The sequence below is a fragment of the Cupressus sempervirens genome, chromosome 6 (assembly GCF_028749045.1).
Source record: "Cupressus sempervirens isolate cs-2001-9-10 chromosome 6, ASM2874904v1, whole genome shotgun sequence".
In the NCBI taxonomy this organism is placed as follows: Eukaryota; Viridiplantae; Streptophyta; class Pinopsida; order Cupressales; family Cupressaceae; genus Cupressus; species Cupressus sempervirens.
The window spans coordinates 97956342-97976436 of record NC_143123.1 but is presented as its reverse complement, the minus strand read 5'-3'; positions in this window follow the sequence as shown (position 1 = coordinate 97976436).

Here is a 20095-nt window from a genome sequence, read left to right as displayed (position 1 = left end):
GAATAACACTCAAAAATTATGTGTCTTGTACACTGTGTTCTTCATGTTGCTCTTCCTTAGTTGTTGCCTTGTCATCTATATGCATTTCTGTTCCTCCCTCAACTATATCATCCTTGTCATAATCTTCTTCATCATCTTTGACTTCAATGGGTTCTTGCCCTCCTTCCTTGACTGTAGTCAAGCCATAAGTAAGCTTCCACATCTGTGTGGACTTCTTAACAACATACTCAATATTATTTTGAAAAATGTTGAAGGCTCTATAATTAAGTACAAACATAACTACATATTTCTTCACAACCTTAGCAATTTGTGCCTTAGTTAGTTTAGCATCACTTGTGCTAGAGACATTTCTCTAATTTGTCTTTCCAAGTTCAGACAATAGTGCCATTTTTGCTCAACTCTATCATATAAACTCTTTGGCATTGAGTTAGAAATCTCTAGTGGGGTAGTCTTGAATTTTTCCATCATGACATATATGGCTTCCTCCACTTGATTCTTCTCAACTTTACCGAGATTGTCAAAATCTACATGAGAGAATTGTGATAGATTTGCACTATTCTTAACATTTTCACATAATTTTTCTAAGTCTAAAAGAGGATTATGACTCACCACTTTAAATTGGCTATTGTCATCTAACTTTTTTTTTCTCTTCATTAGACTCGACTTGTGCCACATATTTCCTTCTTGGCTTTTTCTGCACTTGACCTCCTTGCTCTGCTAGTTTGGTCTTTTCCTTATCTTTTGTGTTGTTGCACATGTACTAGCCCTTGTAGTAGGTGTTCTAGGCTTGGCTTGGCTTGGTTTTATAGTTTTCTTATCCCTTTCCATAGGTTGTGCCTTGGCCTTCCTCTTCTTTATATCAATGAGTGTAGGTGCTTCCTTGACTTCTTCTTCCTTGACACCTTTAGCTACTTCAGTCTCCTCCTCTTCTAGCTGATCTTCACCCATACCTTGAGTTAGTGCAAGAGGTGCTTGTGCTTGATAATTTTCTTCATCTTCATCCTCTTCTTCTTCTTCTTCCTCTTTCTCAACACTCTCACCAAATTTTGCTTTCAATTTCTTCACTATCTTCTCCTTTTTCTTTATAGCAGAGGTAGTTTTAAGTTCCATAGTAATTTTGGGCTTTGCCATTTCATAATTTCCAAATGTCTTAGCATTTTTATCTACCTCTTCTACAAGTAAGGCTTTTATAGCTACAGATGATTCATCCACATTTATTTCATAACCTAAGGGTCTCAACTATCTCACCCTTGGTGTAGCAACTTACACAAAAGTGTAATTGGCATCCACTAGGAAACAAATGTCATCATAGTGTTTCTCTACTAGTGACACCGGTATTCTCAACCTCTTCTTCATTGACTATTTAAAGTCTTCAAAGTAACTTGTCATCACAAATTCAAAATTCTCACCTAATTTCTCAATGTATTCACCAATCTACATTGCTACTGATTTTTTGGTTTTCCATGCAACTATTCCAAATGTAGGAAAAGTGTTTTGCACATAAAAGAATATACATATCAGTATTGAACCAAATTTATATTGTGCACTCTTTATCTTTCTGATGGTTCCAAGGTTCTCAACCAACAACTACAATTGTAACTCTGCTAGATCATATGTATGATCTTTCTTTAAAAAAATTATCCCACATCTACAACTATATAGGGCACACTGTTTAATCTGTAAAATTTGTGTGAGATAACCCTGATTGAAAACTCTATCAATGGATCAATAATTGTATCAATAGTCATGCCTCTTTTGTTCTATATAGCTCTAGTGTTTTTCTCAATTACTTCTTTAACATCACTCCTTAGAGTCTTAGGCTGATCTAGGGTTGGATAACCAGTAACCCTATAAATTAACCTCTTAGTAATTTTGATAGGTTCATTGTCCAACCATAATAAACTATCATGAATTTGTCTAAGCACTATCCTTATCCATTCTGTTTTAAACACATTTGGAAAATCTAGGGCTCATGTCAATCCTTTCTTCTCTATGATTTTGAATTCTTCCTTCAGTACACCATTATCACAAAGTCTATTGTATGCCTCCTTAATCTCCATATCCCCAATGCTACCAATTTTATAGTTGTAGCATTTTCTTACATCTTGCACCATTAAAATTTTTGGTGAACTTGATGCCATAATGTGAAACTAGGGTTTACAAAAATATAAATTGCGTAGCTTGGCTCTTGATAAATACCTTATGAGATCTGATGAAATGATGTGGAATCACTACTTAGATCTTTTGAAATTTTTTTGAATGGATTTCTAAATTGCCTTCTACTCTTCTCACTCTTTCTTGAATTTGAAATGATGTGAAATGAACTAAAATCAACCAAATACCCTTTGAAAAACCTTCAATGAATGTTGAGTGCTTACACAACTGTAAGCTCAACATCAGCCAATTTTAGGCTCACTTGACATCCATTGATATTTCAATCACTCAGAAACCATTACAATCTCAGCATCGCCTAGCTAGTGTGATAGCTTGACATCTTCTAGCATTTCACTTGGCACACATAGGAAACTTTTCATACTCGACAACAACATGAAAAACTTACAGATTTATCTTGAATTCTTACAACATCTTGCATCTTTGTTCATGCTAATGTAATCTTTTTAATACTAAATTTTTTGGAACTGATGTATGATATAACATTTTAAATATTAGTCTCACATATTTCTTAATTGCCTAGTTTGATGAGGTGTGATCACCTGACCCATTAGGTGACATGATCCCTTCTCCATTTGATGTACTACAATCATCCTTTCTTTTCCATGTCTTATTCATTTCATTCTTGATGTTTTCAACATCTACCTTGCCTTTGCCTTTATCAAACTCACAACTTGGTGCCTTTGACTTTGTTGGACAATATCTATTGATGTGACCGATCTTAAAATAGCTAAAACATGTGGTTTGACTTAACCACCTTGTGCAGTTACCCCTGAAGAGTGTCCTAATGCAATCCTCAGGAACATATCCATATTCTTGACAATAATGATAGCTATACATTGTATTATAATCCCAGTTATAAGAGTTGTCACTCTTCCTTACCTTTGTTTGTCTTTTTGATGACCACATGGGTTTGGATCTACATTCAAAAGCTCTATGTCCATACTTCTAATAGTTCTAACAATATCCTTCAATCTCTATGTGTGCATGGTCTTGGTTCTTTGTGTAGGGCCCATTTGCCGTTGCACCAAAAGCCATGACTGTTAGTGAACATGGAACACCACATAATTAACCACCTGTGGGTAGGGGAGCGCGTCGCATCACCCAACAATCTCCCCCTCGACGTGCATACGAGGTGCTTACGCGGTTCGAGAAGGCACCGAGGAGATTTGAACCCATGACTAGGCCAAAACTTGGCTCTGATACCAATTGTAGGGCCCATTTTCCATTGCACCAAAAGCCATGACTGTTAGTGAACATGGAACACCACATAATTAACCACCTGTGGGCAGGGGAGCGCGTCGCATCACCCAACACTTTGCACTTATTATAGTGAACCATGCTCCTAGGCTTGACATTCTAATTTACAATCTTGCTCCTACATAGAAGTATGTCCTTTCTTACCACAATTATGACAAGTAGGTTTGGAATTCTTACCTTTTTTGTTCCTTTCTTCAGCACTTTTGGATGACTCACCTTCTTCAGTACTTGTGTATCCCAGTTTAGATGTATCATTATTGGATTTAGGGGATTTCAATAGTTGCTTAAAGTATTTGATGGCTTCATTTGGTTTGTTGAAATTTTCAACAAATTATTTTTCCCTCTTTAGGTCATTCTACAATTGCTCATTCTATAGTTTCAATGTCGTTATCTCAATGTCCTTGACATTCAACTCATAGTTGGCATTCATCATCTGACTTAGAGTATCCAATTGTATGTTGGAAATCTTGGTTAGTTATGTTGACTTCTCTTCTAGTCTGTTGGCCAAAATTCTTTTGTCTTCTTAATCATGGCTTTTTCTTCTATGGATTTCTTCTTCTATTCAATCACTTCACATTGCAATATAGTTTGTGATTCTTTCTCTAACTTGAGATTTCTAATTTCCTTAGCTTGGGCTCTATTATTTTCCATTAGATCGACAACTACTGCATCAAATTCATTTGAGTTTCCATTTGCAAATAGCTTAATAGTGTCTATCTCTCTGTATTATGTGTCATTCTTGCCAATAGAAATTTCCTTCCTTCTCTTCAAAGATTTCTTTATGTCTTCTCTTTCTTGATTCAGTTGATGTGGAATGAGATGTATTTCAATCCCCTAGTTCTCAATAGTCTTTCCTAACTTGTAGACTTCCATTTCAAAATCTTTCCTCAAAGTTGCAAAGATTCTCTTTAAGAGAACAAGGCTCTAATACCAATTGTTGGAATTACAATAGGAAAGGTAAACTTCTAGGGGGGGTGTGAATCAGTAGTTTAAACTTGGACCCATAAAACTTTCACCACACATCTATCTCATACATTCAATGAGTAAACTAAAATATCATGTAAATCATGTAGATCTAAAACATGTAAACATATAAACAATCAAACACATATAACACCAGATACAATTACCTAGAAACCCTCCAATGAGAAGGTAAAACTGGGGTGGGGATGACACCCACAAATCTTCACTACTACAATAATAAAGTGTATCCAATGAAAGTTAAAATGTTTTGACCATGAGACATGATCTACCCTATTAAAGGCTTGCAAAGACTATTATGTCTCACCCTATTAAAGGATTTCAACACTTTGTTAGAAATGTACCTTGCTAAAGGACTTTAACTCAAAATTAAGTAAGCACCTTATTATAGAATTTCATACAGCCTGTTAGGATTACTTTGTTAAGAAATTTTGATTGAAATCACTTGTTAGAATATCTCAGCATTGATTCTGTAGTTGACATTTGATTTCTTGATGATAGATCACTTCTAAACTAATATTTCTTTGATCCTTCTTGATTATATGTCTCTTTGTTGTATAATCTTCTCTTTCCTCTATTATACTCTATCTAATTTTGTAATGTAATCTCAGATCATAACTTCTTAGTCACCATGAATGCTCTATTTGTGCATGCAAACTACTCTCTTTACTCCTTTAACACCTTACACACTCATTAGAGAGTTTAGGGTTTGTCCTCCTTAAGAAGACTTAGGTGACTTAGGGTTAGGTATGAATATATGGTTATTATTCATCCATTTTGCCACTTAATCCTTCCCATTTTTTGATTGGTTGAATGTAATTACATAGGGAATCCAACTTGAGATTCATCCTTATCTCTAAAATATCATAATTCAATCTTAAGTCAGCTCAAAAATGGTTTACATTGTTTTTTGTGCCTTCACAAACAAATATGTCAAAACTGTGTCACTCGACATCTGAAGTTTCTGATGTTTAGCATATACTAATTATTTTGTTGTGACTTGGCATCTGTAATACTTAACATCCACTATTTACTCGGCTCCTGTGTCACTCGACATACATTGTTTGCTTAGCACTTGAGTGACTCGACATATGAGTGGCTCGACACTCACTGATGACTCCGTATGCTCTATAATATACATGTTGTTCTTGGCATGTACTACTTGTTCAGCATGAACTAAGGAAATAACTTAAGTGTGTTGATGCTTAATTGTCAAAACCAATATGAGATCAACAGATGTATAGGAGAATGTACACACAATGATGAATATGTGGGGATAAATATGTTGGGATGTATATAGAAATGACTAATATTGGAGGAATGATCCCAATATTGTACAAGAATTCATTATTTTTTGAAATGAACATAACATGCAAGGACTCCAAAATCAACCATGTAAATTTACTACTCCTTTTAGTGTGCCAAATTTAAACATATAACTATGGATTACTTTTTTGATGCTCTATGATGATTAAGAAACATAATATTCTTTGATTGATGGACTGATAGTTTTGAGTGTGTCTAAATACTTTCATATAATATCAAATTATACACAATTTGTACTTAATTGACATATAAGGACAAACTTTAGACGAGATTGGTTAGTCAAATTTAAATTTGAAATTTGAAAAAGGAAAAAAATCAAGTCAATGACCAAATAAATTTAAAGGATGATTAAATACATATGAACAATGTCAAAGTGGATTAAGGTAGAGTATAGTAAAATAGTAGACTAGAAAAATAAATCAAATTTTACATAATATTAAACTAATAATTCAAATATGCTCATACAAAATGTTTACTTTAAAACAAAGACTATTTTAAATACAATATTATATAAATAATTTTTTTTAACATAAAATATTATATAATTTTTTAATTTAATTTAAAAGTAATAGTAATATGCCTCCTAGCTATGTTATCAACACAAAAAAACTTGCATTACTAATGCATCAAGCTTCATCTTATGAGAAGCTTTCATTATGGAAATCTACAACCTTCATTACCATTAAAACAATCCAAAGTTAAAAAGAGTGGGTAGGAGAAGCTCACAACAACAAATTCGTGCTACCAATGCATCAAGCTTCATTTAATGGGAAGCTTTCATTGTAAAATCCTACAACCTTCATTGCCATTAAAATAATCAAAAGTTTAAAAGTAAAGGGTAAGAGAGACTTGAACTCTAGACCTCAAGATTTGAGGCAATAGTGAAAGAGAGAAACTTAGTAATCAAGGAGAAATAATGATCATTTACCCCTAAAGAGGATGAATTAATCAAATGATGAGCTTAACTAATTAAGGATCTAATTTGACAAAACCATAAACTTGACCATGGTCAAAAGGTCGATATAAAAAATAATAAAAATCACCTATACAACATAGAATAATAATTAGGATAGTGACAAAACAATGCTTCAAAAGAAATGCCAAAATGTTTAAAAGTGACAACATGGGCGTTAGCCATTTTTTAGCATCTACATTTTGCCCCTCTTTGACACAATGTGGTTTTGAGTGTCATTTCAAAGAGAAATCAAGAAATTATTGCATTAAATATTCCTTTGGAAATGACAAGATATAAGGGTTCCCCCTAAAAAAAAAGGTAAAAAATCTAGGAGGTCCAATTATCGAGAATGACATTGAGATTCTATAGTTGTAAACAGGTCAAAAATTAGAGTTCAAAAGAAAATGATATAGGCTCTAGAGTGAGAAAAAGACCATGCCAACACTTACATATCCATCTAAGCATCCCAAGAGGGTATAAAATGGCTTTGATAAGGAAAAAGAGATCAATTTCACTATTTCATTTAACAAATTTGAAGGTTTGGAGCAATGAAGATGGTGTGAATTTTAATATAGAATCATTGTCATGAACATGTAGAGCTACAAATGACCAAAGGGTGTGGAGGTAGAGGCATGTACAATATTTACCATTTGACATTATATACTTATTTTATATTTTTTAATACATTTATTTCATGTTTCTAGGGGTCAAACTAGGGTTTGGAAGTTCAAGTTGCATAGTTAGGCATGTGTGTTGTGTAGTTGGGAGGGTTTAGGACAAATTTTTCACAATTAGGATGAAATCTACATAGTTGAGAAGGATTCTATGCAATTAGGAGGTATTCTACATAGTTCAAAAAGATACTACACAATTGGTCAAAGTCCTACATGGTGCAATCAAGTGACTTAACTGCATAACTCATAAAATTGGAATAATATTTTCACACTTCAACCTCGAAAAATTAAAAATTTGGGTTGCCAATTTGATATTATAGGTACACATTAGGTCATAACAAGATTCATTTGTAATCAAAACATAGGGTAAATAGACATTTGACACCTTTTACCATGTTAAACTATTAGGTTAATCTCCCACCATTACAAACACGTTTGAGTAGTTCAACATGCATGGGATTATGACATTTCTTTAGTGGTATGAGAAATTTTTTTATTGGAATTTAGTTTACATCACATCACATGCATGCTAGAGACAAGGGTGAATAGAGGATTTTTCATGACATTAATAAAATTATGACATTAAGAGATGTGTTCATTTTGTTTGCCACATGAGTGGCTACTATCACATTAGAGGAAATATGACACATACTTAGAATTATCATCCATGAAGAGATTTTAGTATATGACATTTTGATATTGAGAGTGATTCTAAGTAGATTTTATGACTTTGATGACATTTCATTAGATATCAAAGACTATCAAATCAAGTGGGATACATCTACAAGACAACTAAGAGATTGGTGGTAGTTATCAACATGGTCATTGTAAGATTAGTAGTGCCATAACTACAAGGTGAAGAATCACTTATAAGATGGTGATGATTTATAGAGCTCATGGTTATGGAAGGTCGATTAGTAGTGGGATCACATTATTATAGGTTTGGGAATTTGAGCACATTGCAATCTTTTATCCTATTGGAGGCATATTGGTGTTACCAAGTTTTCCATATGTATATTTCTTGTTAGTATGATTGCACAAGGGTCATTGGGATAAACTCACTAATGGAGACATGACCTTGACATGTCAAGGGAATTTACATGGAGATTGTATAAATATTGCCCCAATTGGGATGGAAATGGGGATCGCCTTCCTTATTCTTTCCAATAGACACACTTGATCAAATGTACCATTTTTTGCCATGACATTTTAGAGCTCCAACTATAAAGTTAAGATAAGTGTGGAATTATTTTCTCACTTGAAAGGAGAGGTAGGGACTTGGGGTCTAGTCACTATACCACATGTGGAATACTCAATCTTTTCAAAGTTACAACCTAGATAGCGGAAGCATGACCAAATTTGATGAATGTAGGGACCCCAATAGAATACTATAGGTTGTTTATGGAGCATAGAATACTTCCATAGAAAAATACAAAGAATCCAATTCTTAGAGTGACATCATGATAATGAAGAGTAGAGGAGGAGGAGGCTATAGATGATAGAGATACAAAGGGATGAGAAGATGGAGAGGAAAACATTAAGAGTGAGACTAAGGATGAGGATGAAAAGACAAAGTCTACCAATAAGGATGAGAAAAAAAACTTTGTAGAAAGGATGATGATAATGATAATGATAGGGATAGGGGTAGTCATGATGCCTTACCTACATATGTGGAGGAGTAAAAAAATGGTCTACTAAATTACATTTTATGTTACAGGCTCTCGAAGATATGCAAATACATGATATAGTTATAGGTGATGAGGTTAAGGACATTCTAGATGATGATACTTTGAGGGTTATAGTCACATTTTAGAGATGGGATAATGCAGATTTGATAAGATAGATAATAATAATCCTTTTTTAGAGGGAAATAGTAAGCAACCTAGGATACAAAGAAAGAAATAATCATTATAGAAGGGAAAAAATGGATAATGGATATGGCTACATTTACAACCTCTCAATATATGTTTTCCCTAATGTAAAGAATAGAGGAGGATGTTCATGCATTTTTTGACAATAAAGGTATAGCATGGATGGTATCATACACAAGCATGAGGATATGAAGTACAAGTGACCCATATACAAGTAAGAGGTATAGGGAAGTGGGCAATGCATTTAAGGGCTTCTCAAAAATCACATAGAAGGATGCACTCCTTGAGGACACTAAGTAGTGGAGGATTGACATGATTGATGGTGCCAACTAGGCCAGGAGAAATAGGACCAAAGACATGATGAGGGGCTACATCCTTTGAACAAGAGATGGACTAGGAGGATTGAGAGAGGAGTGGATGATTCTTTCTATTCACAATGACAATTTTTAGACATCCTTATTTTGTATTTTGATACATTTTATGATGTTTACATATACATGAGATGTAGTTGCTACTTCATGATATGTGATAATTTTGTTTCTATATGGTTTTCCATGTAAGATGCATGTTTTATTTTTCTATGTGATGATGCTTAGATGATGTCATACTACATGATGTATTTATAATGCTTTATGGATGCAAATCTTCACTTATGATGTTATGATGCAAATCCATGCACCCATGCTAACATGTAGGATGAAATATATAATATTAATTTTTTTTTATATGTTGTAGATATGTTTGAAAATATGCATATATTCTAACTTATTTGAATTCAAAATATAAATATTTTTGCATAGTATAGTCCTAGATAAAGAAGACTACTAGAGCTAACTAATTAATTGTTAATAAAAGATGGAAATTAGATGAAGAAAAATAAATAGCAATGATGACTTATTTTCATAAGTGTACTTTATCATTAGAGATTTTATTTAATGTAGCAAAATAAATGCAACACACCATGGCACCAAAAACCAATTCGACAATTCAATCCCTTTTTGTAAAAGACTAACACATTGCAAACATGGAATGATTACATAATTTATTGTGAAACAAAATGCTATGTCAAGGGGTAAGGTATGTATGGCAACCATGAAGGAAACATGCCATCATAGATATCCAAGAAACAATTGCCCTAGAACTTCTTGAAAACATTATAGAAAACAAAAGACAAAACAAAAATGATCGTGGACCATTTAACCATCTCTTAGTGATATCCTTGAGTAGCAGAGGAACATTGTCAAAGATAAATCAATAAAGATAATACTTACTTAGACTAAGCAAGTCAATAACCGTTCTAATTTTGTTGTCACTATTTAGGGTGTCTGTATTTGATAAGATAAGTATGATGTCTAATTTTGGAAATAAAATAACCCATCTAAAATAGATATTGTCTAGTTTTCATCATACCACACCCTACATAAGGAAAATGATAATTGGCATAAGGGACAATAATGAAAATGGTGATTGACCGATTGCATGATTGATAAGATAAATGATTGGATATGATCAATTAGTGTGATAACTGACTTGATCAAAAAGTTCATTGGGTGATACATAATTTTTTTAAGTGTCTTTTTTTACCATACTTCATTTTGTGACTACTTTGATATCTACCTTTCACTACAACATTTTAGGTTAAATTGCAACAAAAATTTACAATGGAGGTGTAATTTGTGGTTATTTTCATGTTTTTTTTTGCAATTGTCCTTAATGCCATTGTAATATCCACATTGGCATCATAATTGTGATGCCCCTATGAGTATTAAAAAATAAAAACATGACATAAATCATTCCCCATTTGTTTTGATTGTGGAGATTTTCATGCTAAAGAGATGTTTCTGTCTATAGTCTCTTTCTAAAGTCGTTCCTTCTCCTCCACTCTTGTGCCTTCAATTTTGATTATTAGACTTCTGAATATTTGTCTCTAACTTATCTAAAATCAACTTCACATTTTGTTGTAACTCTGGCATAGGTGTTTGATCATAGATAGCTTTCATTTCAACATTCAAGTTTTCAATATTGGTCAACACCTTCACTTGTGGACCTCTCATGTTAAGAACTTTCTATACTATTTCAACACCATGTTCTTTCTTTTGAGCTAACAGTTCTTTAGGTGTTTTTCTTGTAAAACATTAATTTTGTTGAACAATTGTAAGCTCTTAAAAAGTGCATTGTCATTTTCATGTATGTCAAAATAATTACTAACATTACCATTGGATCATATAATAATAAAGTAATCAACCCAACTAATCAGCAACTAGAGCAATTTAATTGGTGTTTCCAATGTCATAGCACCTACCTCAACATTTTCATGGATTCTATCCAATGGCTCCCATAATATCCTCTATGTTGTCTAGCTATTATTTCTGCCATGCAATCCCTTTCTAAAGCTACTGCTTCCCCTTTGATCTCGTGCCTTAAATGTTGATTATCATACTTCTGAATATCTGCCTCTACCTTATCTAAAATCAACTTCATAGTGTGTTGTAACTCTAGCATAAGTGTTTGATCATCAATAGCTTTCATTTCAGCATTCAACTTTTCAAGATTGGTCAACACTCTCACTTGTGGACCTCTCATGTCCAACACTTTCTGTACTATTTCAACACCATGTTCTTGCTTCTGAGCTAACAGTTCTACAGGTGCATTTTCTTGCAAAACATTAACTTTGTTGAACAATTATAAACTCTCAAAAAGTGCAATGTTGTTTTCATGTATGTATGTATGTATGTATGTATGCATATGTGTATGTATGTATATACGTATGCATGTATATATATATGTATGTATGTATGTGTGTGTGTGTATGTATATATACAAAGAGATCTTGTGGATTGTGGATTCTGGATTATAAACAAAAAAGAAAAGAAAATATGACATTAATCATTCCCCATTTGTTTTTGATTGATTGTGGAGAGCTGCGAGCAAAAGAGGGTGGAGATCTCTAAACAAGGGTGGAGAGCTCTGAACATTGGTGGAGATTGATGGAGATCTAGGATTTTGTTTTTATTCCCTTGTGATCATTGTATTTTATTGTCATGTCATGCCATTGTGATCTTCATGCCCTTGCTCTACAATTTTCTTCAAGGGGAGAAGAGATACCTATGTAAATGTTATTTTTCTCCTTCTAAACATGTATCTCTTGTTCATATATAATAACATTGGTTAGATTCAAGGATAATTGATTATGATGATTGTATGCATATGTGCATGTATGTATGTATATCAGTTCACTATGTGAACTACTTTACATGCATACATACACACTTGCATAGTACTTGTGCTAAATTAAATTAATCATTCATGTCTTGAATTCACACAAGCAATTATCCTTGCATTCAATCAAAACTATTCATACCAAACTATGTATGTAGAAATACAAATTATATTATGTCTTGGTGATTGAGTAAAGATCTCATGCATAATATTGTCCAAGTAATGATTAGATGTATTTACATTAAGTCATAATATGATCGAACAGATCATCCATTTATGTTACTTCATACTTGTTTTATTGAAAATTTTGTTTAACATAATCAGTGATACTAGAATTATATAGCTACAACTAGCACTCTTGTTTATTTTATTTTATCATATACATTTAAGACTATTATTTTTCTTAAAATTAGACTGTATATTTTTTTATCACTAAAACACAAATATAGATCTCTGATAGTTATCTTTTTAAATTAATTTCAAGATCTTCATATTTAACATAAAGAGTTTTCACTACTAGATAATGGAATAGCCACAATGTGGAGCCACATAGCTCATGGATTTTTCCATCAAATTATATTTTTATTATATTTTTATGCTTAAAAAATATTATAAGTGAATGTTCTTTTGATTTTCCATACATTTAATAATTTGTCGCTTGTCATTTGAGGTAATTTTCTATTCTAGGATAGAGACATCTATCATAAGGATGGAAATGTCAATTTTGATCATCCCACTTTCAAAGATGATTCCCTTATCAAATTAATGAAACTACTTGCAACTGACACCCTGATTTTCTGCAAATTGCCCAATGCTTTTAGATGTCTCCAAGAACATTTAGGTGTCTTTTGGTTCATAATAGTCCATGCACCACAAATCAAAATCAAAGTTCATATTTCAAAGGCCAAAGGTTCTAGACATGAAACTAGTGATTCAAATTTTTGGTTCATCACAATCTGAATGTACAGTTCAACGGTTCAAGTTTGACAATTCCAAGTAGTCCATATTATTTTAGAAGACCTAGTCCAATGATCTGTATCTAGCAATTTGATGATATAAAAATTCAATATGGAGGAGGATATATTGGCATCACAAACAAATCATCCCATATCCATAAACAAGATATAATCTTCTATAAATCTCTCTCCTCTAAAGACCCAATACATGGAGCCATTATCATCATGAGTAGACTCACTCTCCTCAAATAAATTCAATCAAAACTATTCATTCCAAATTAAGTATGCAAAAATATGTACTTACAGATTATATTATCTCTTGATGATTAAATAAAGATCAAATACAGTTTTCCACGGTGATAAAATTGCATATATAGATGTATGTATGTATGTATATATGTATCTATGCATCTCATTGTCATGCCCATGTGATATCTATATATGTATATGTATATATGTGTGTGTGTGTGTGTGTGTGTGTGTGTGTGTGTGTGTGTGTGTGTGTGTACATACATGCACATATATGTGTCTATGTATGTATGTATGTATGTATATAAATAGAGAGATCTCTGTATACATACATACATACATACATACATAGACACACACATATGTGTATATATGTATATATACACATACATATACATAAAGAGATGCTTCTCTAATCACCTACTGGGGGGAATATATAGAGATACATATTTAGAAGGAAAAGAAAAGAACATTTACATAGGTACCTCCTCTCCCCCTGAAGAAAATTGTAGAGCAAGCACTGCTACATTTGGGCTTGAATATACCACAAATTACACCTCTGTTACAAATTATCGTCAAATTTTGACCCCAAATATTGTAGTCAAGGTGCATAGAGATCACAAGAGCACGAAAACCATAAGGGAATGACAAGGAAATGTATAGATAAAAAGGGTACAACAATGAAATGCAGTGATCACAAGGGCATGATAACAAAATTGCAGATCTCCACTAATCTCTACCAAGGGCACAAAAACAAAATGTAGAGATCATAAGGATATGGAAACAAAATGTAGTGATCACAAGGGCATGACAATGAAATCTCCATCAATGTTCAAAGCTCTCCACCCTCGTTCACAACACTCCACCTTATTTTACGCACAACTCTCCATAATCAAAATAAATGGGGAATGATTTATGTCATGTTTGTTTTTTAATACCTAAAATCAGCTTTACATTGTGTTATAACTTTGGCATAGGTGTTTAATCCTTGATAGCTTTCATTTTAGCATTTCAACATTCAAGTTTTCAAGTTTCCTCTTAATTATATAGTCCTTTCCACCCTAGAAACAACTTTTTTACTTCATTAAAATCAAGATTTGAACAAAGGAAATGATACAAAACCTATTGCCACTTTGGAAAAAATGTTGCCTCCAACATTGCAACCATATGATAAATGGGAATAACACATGCCTAAGCTATAACCTAGTTAAATTGGTCTAGTTGTTGATTAGCTGGGTTGATTACAAATTCTTGTAAAACTATCATCAGATTAAGGATGATAAAATGAACAATCAGTTGTTCCCAACTAGCAGGATCAAATACAATTTTCCAAGGTGATAAAATTGGATATGCAGATGCATGACTTGAATGCCAGGCATGAAGCACATTCCCCAATTTATAATAAATGGTTCAATATAAAGGCTCCATACACTAGCCCAATAATGGAAACCAAGGATGTAACCGTGCATGTATTGATATGCTCCCCCTACAAGGATCCCAAGTACCTATTGTTGTTGTTAATTTGGGTATCACTACATATGATCTAGAATGTTACGAAAACTCCTCCCATGTCTCTAGAAAATGTAGCATAGGTTCAAGATCCCTTGGCACCTTGGAATTTGCAAAAATTATTCTAACTACTGGAAGAATAACTTCAGTGAAGAGTTGAGTGTAATGAGTTGAAGAAGCAAGTTCTACTTCTGTGTAAATGCCATAATAGCAAGGCTCATTCCCTTGCATAAGCCTCTTCCATAATGAAATTACCTCTAAGCCATGCAACTTGTGAACCCACAATAGTGGCTTACACTTTTTTGGAGGAAGAAATTCCTCAAAATCACAAAAAGTGGATTTTTTGCCCAAAAACTTTCAATAGAAAATAATCATCTAGTTTCGATAGAAACTACTTTTGATGGTAGTTTTGATCAAAACTAACTAAACAAAAAAATCTATCCTAAATAGTTTTGATAGAAACTAACTAAACATGAAAACTCAACATAAATTGTTTCAATAAAAACTAACTTAAAATAGTTTCTATCAAAACTATTAAAAAACTTTCGATAGAAAGTTAGTTTCTATTGAAACTAGTAAAGTAAATGGCTTTTACAAAGTCTATAATATTTTTAGTTGTTTTCATGGCTTCCAGGTTCAATATCTAGGTTCACATGGAGGATTAAAGACATGTCATTTTGCATAACACATACTCAAAATGAGATTTCTAATGAATATGGTTTTCATACATTTTGAATTTTTTAAGTATACATTTTTTATGTTAATTGAATAGAGGTTCATTATTAAAAAAAAAACCTATATATTGAACACTCATGGAAAAATAGTGACTCAGACAACAATTTTTTTGAAAAATAACTACAATCTCCACATTCGAATCCTCTTTCAATCAAAAAAAGAAATTTTGAAACTGGATAAATATATAACAAGTTACATGTGTCAAAGCCCATGTATGTCCAAAATAGTGTTAGGTCAACTTTAAACTCTGATAAAATATGAAATACAAAGGATAAAGACATCAAATTACCTCTACAATTTTGGTACGAATGTTAACAAACTAAATTCAAAAGAATCACATTGATATCTATTGTTAAAAAAAGTTATGAGTGTAAAAAACAATGTCACTTTTTAAAAATCAAGTTTTTGATAACATAGCAATTTTTCGTGGGAGAAAAATTAATTAAAAAAAAAACTAAAAAATGTATTTAGAATCTACATATAGAATCTTGAAAGACTCTAATTTACTTCATCTTCAAATTCCTAACTGTTAAATGGCAATTTGCATTCGAAAGTGAAAATTTTTCTGAAAATTAACATTTTAGTGTTTGTTTAGGCAAAAAAGTGTAACCCATTATTGTGGGTCCACCCGGATATTGAAATGGTTCCCAACCTTGAAACACTCTTATAATCATTTGATACTTGGGATCATCACAGGGAGATTGTGCCAATACTTGAAACACTCTTATAAGCAAATGCAAATGCAATACATGACAAATTGCACAACTCGTAGTCCTCCCAATATTTGTACTATAAATTGTCAAAGACACTTGCAAGTGATTCCAATGTCATAGTACCTATGAAAACACTTTCTTGGATCCTATCTAGTGGTTCCCATAATATCCTTTATGTTGTCTAACTACTGTTTGTGTCGTGCAGTCTCTTTCTAAAGTCGTTACTTCTCCTTCTCTTTCTAAAGCTGCTCCTTCTTCTTCACTCTTGTGCCTTAAATTTTGATTATCAAACTTCTGAATATCTACCTCTATCATATCTAAATTCAACTTCACATTTTGTTGTAACTCTGGCATAGGTGTTTGATCATCAATATCTTTCATTTCAATATTAATTTTTTTAAGATTGGTCAACACCCTCACTTGCAGACCTCTCATGTCAAGCACTTTTTGTATTGTTTGATCATCGATAGCTCCCAATGAGGGTGGAGAGCTCTAAACATTGGTGGAGACTGTATATTTGTAATAGGCCATATGGAGGATTACGTAAAATAAACAAAAAAGAAAAGAAAACATGACATTAATCATTCCCCATTTGTTTTGTGTAAATGCCATAATCAGGAGGCTCATTCCCTTGCAAAAGCCTCTACCACAATGACATTACCTCTAAACCATGCAAAGGATGCATATGTATGTATTTACGTATGTATGTATGCATGTATGTATGTATGTATATGTATGTATATATGTATGTATGTATGTGCGTGTGTGTGTATGTATGTATGTATACAGACCAGGAAAAATGGGCATAGTTAATGTCATTGTTAATGGGCATTATATTTCCCCTACATATGTATATATGTATATATATGTATATATATGTATATATGTATAGATGTATATATGTATACATATATATACATATATACATACATATATACATACATATATACATATATACATATGTATATATGTATATATGTATATATATGTATACATATATATGCACACACACACACACACATACACACACACATATATAGCCCATTAACTCTGCATTATTTGTGTGCAAGATTTTGAGGTAAGTCATTTAGCATGGGTTGAGTGAGTTTTATTGCTTTATTATTTGGATTTTGGAATATGTATACAAGTGGATGAATTTTTCTATTGTGCTAAGATGTAATAAGCACCTTAAAAATCATCTCTCTTTATATATACATACATACATGTATATGTATGTATGTATATATGTATATATATATGTATATATACATACATACACACACATTTGTGTGTCTATATATTTATGTATGTATGTATGTATACAGAGAGATCTTGTGGATTGTAAAGATCATTGGAGATCTAGGATTTCGTTGTCATGCCCTTATGGTCGCTGCATTTTATTATCGTTCCCTTGTGATCTCTGCATCTTGTTGCTGTGCCCTTTTGATCTCTGCATTAACCAAGTGAAGCTCAACATTAACCTTTGATTGCATGAAAACTAACTATGTGAATCTCCTAGTTTTAGGCACTGCAGAAGGACATCATAGTTCAATATGCAATCTCAATTCATATGCATATTGCATCAGACGGAGCTGAAAAATGCAATAGGTTTGCATTTTTGTTAGAGGTCTTTAATTAGGTAATTTAAGTTATAGACCATCACAAACATTGTTAATGATGGTCTATAATTTTAATAACTTAATAGACCTATTAAATAAATGTAATCATGTTGTGTCTTATCAACTCTGCCTATTGTTCATGTATTTGAACACAATTGCATGTGCATTCTCAATTCAGAGTGGCATAATCTTTTTTTGGATGCGATAGAAAAATGACATGCACCAGAAGATGGGAAAAAAAATTATGTCACTTTTGCAGGTATGAAACCTTTTTTTGTACTTTAAACATTGATGCTTTCTTAAATATTTTAGATGTTAAATGTTAACAGGGAATTTAGATGTTAGGGGGGGTGGTGGGGCCAAATGAGCTTCCACCTTCATATGATTGGCCCTGATTAGTAGAGAATATTAAACTATTCTCGAAACCAAGTGAAGCTCAATATTAACCTATGATTGCATGACAACTAATTATGTGAATCTACTATAAGCTATGAGAGCATCATAGCTATTCAATTTTTTTCTGCTAACTCTTTTTATTAATACAACAAGTCATCACAATTTTGATGGCTAGCCATTGGTACCATAATATTGTTGCCACATACCTATCCTTATTGCAATGGACTAGTCCAATGGCTAGTTTTTAGTCCCACAACATTGTTCTTGAATACATGTCGCACGTGCAATGATGTCTCTGATGGATAGTCGTCACAATTATGATGGTGTGAAGATGAACTCTTGGCTTGTCTTGCTTTGATTTAAGACAACTTCAGTAGTTGCAATTGCGATGGATGCCCTTTCCATCACAAGTTGCGATGGAAAAAGTCTGATGCCTGTCCGACGGGAGCCAATTCCTGTTGGTGTCACTTGGGCGACAGGTGGCCATCGCAATTCAGGCCCAAATGTAGTAGTGTTTAACATAAAAAAGGAAGATTTATTGATGAAAATAAAGTGATTATGTAAATGATTTTGGATTTTGGTGATTTTAGGATTTTTAGGATTTTTAAAGATATTTGGTTTTTTGTGATTTCCTTAGGAGATTTTACTATTTTAAGGATTTTTTGGACTTCAACTAATTTTTATAGATTTTTTAAGAATTGATTTAATTTTTTAGATTTTTTTTAATGTTCATATTTGTTTTTTATAGATTTTTTTGGGAGATTATTAATGATTGAGAAAGATATATTTAATTGGTTTCAATGTCTAGTAAGGAAAATACATTATGGATGAATGAATGGATTGGTAGATAGATAAGGACAAAGGTTGTTTATTATGACATTGGAGCTCTTTGGTTTGTCAACTACTATCTAGGCGAAGGGATAACATGTTTTTCCAAGCTAAGGGGTTTGACATGAAAAAATAGGGTAATTTCATGGTGTACTAGTTAGCATGTGATCAATAGGTATAGAACAACAAGAGGTCTTTGAAAATATTTTTTACATTTATAACCATATTTTATACCAAGACCAAAGGATGGATTTGGATAGGATAAGAAAAAATAGGAATAAATAAGAGATACATACTAAATGGGTATGTCAAGGTAGGTGATATGGACTAAAAGGATATGTACAACATGATGCAAATAAGATTTGCAATGCATAGGGAGATCCTTAGCCTTGTCAAGATCAAAGATGGAAAAATGAGATTATGGATGTCAATAGGATAAGAGATATGAGGGACATCAGATAATGGAGGAAATGATAATGGTATGATATGATAGGATACCATGGATGAAACCTACCCCAACTATGGAACAAACAAAGTTCATATATTACACCTGATACTTGTTGACCAATTTTTTTTTATCATGGTAATTGTTGAAAGTGCGTATTTGCCAGTTGGATGAATTATTTCTTTAT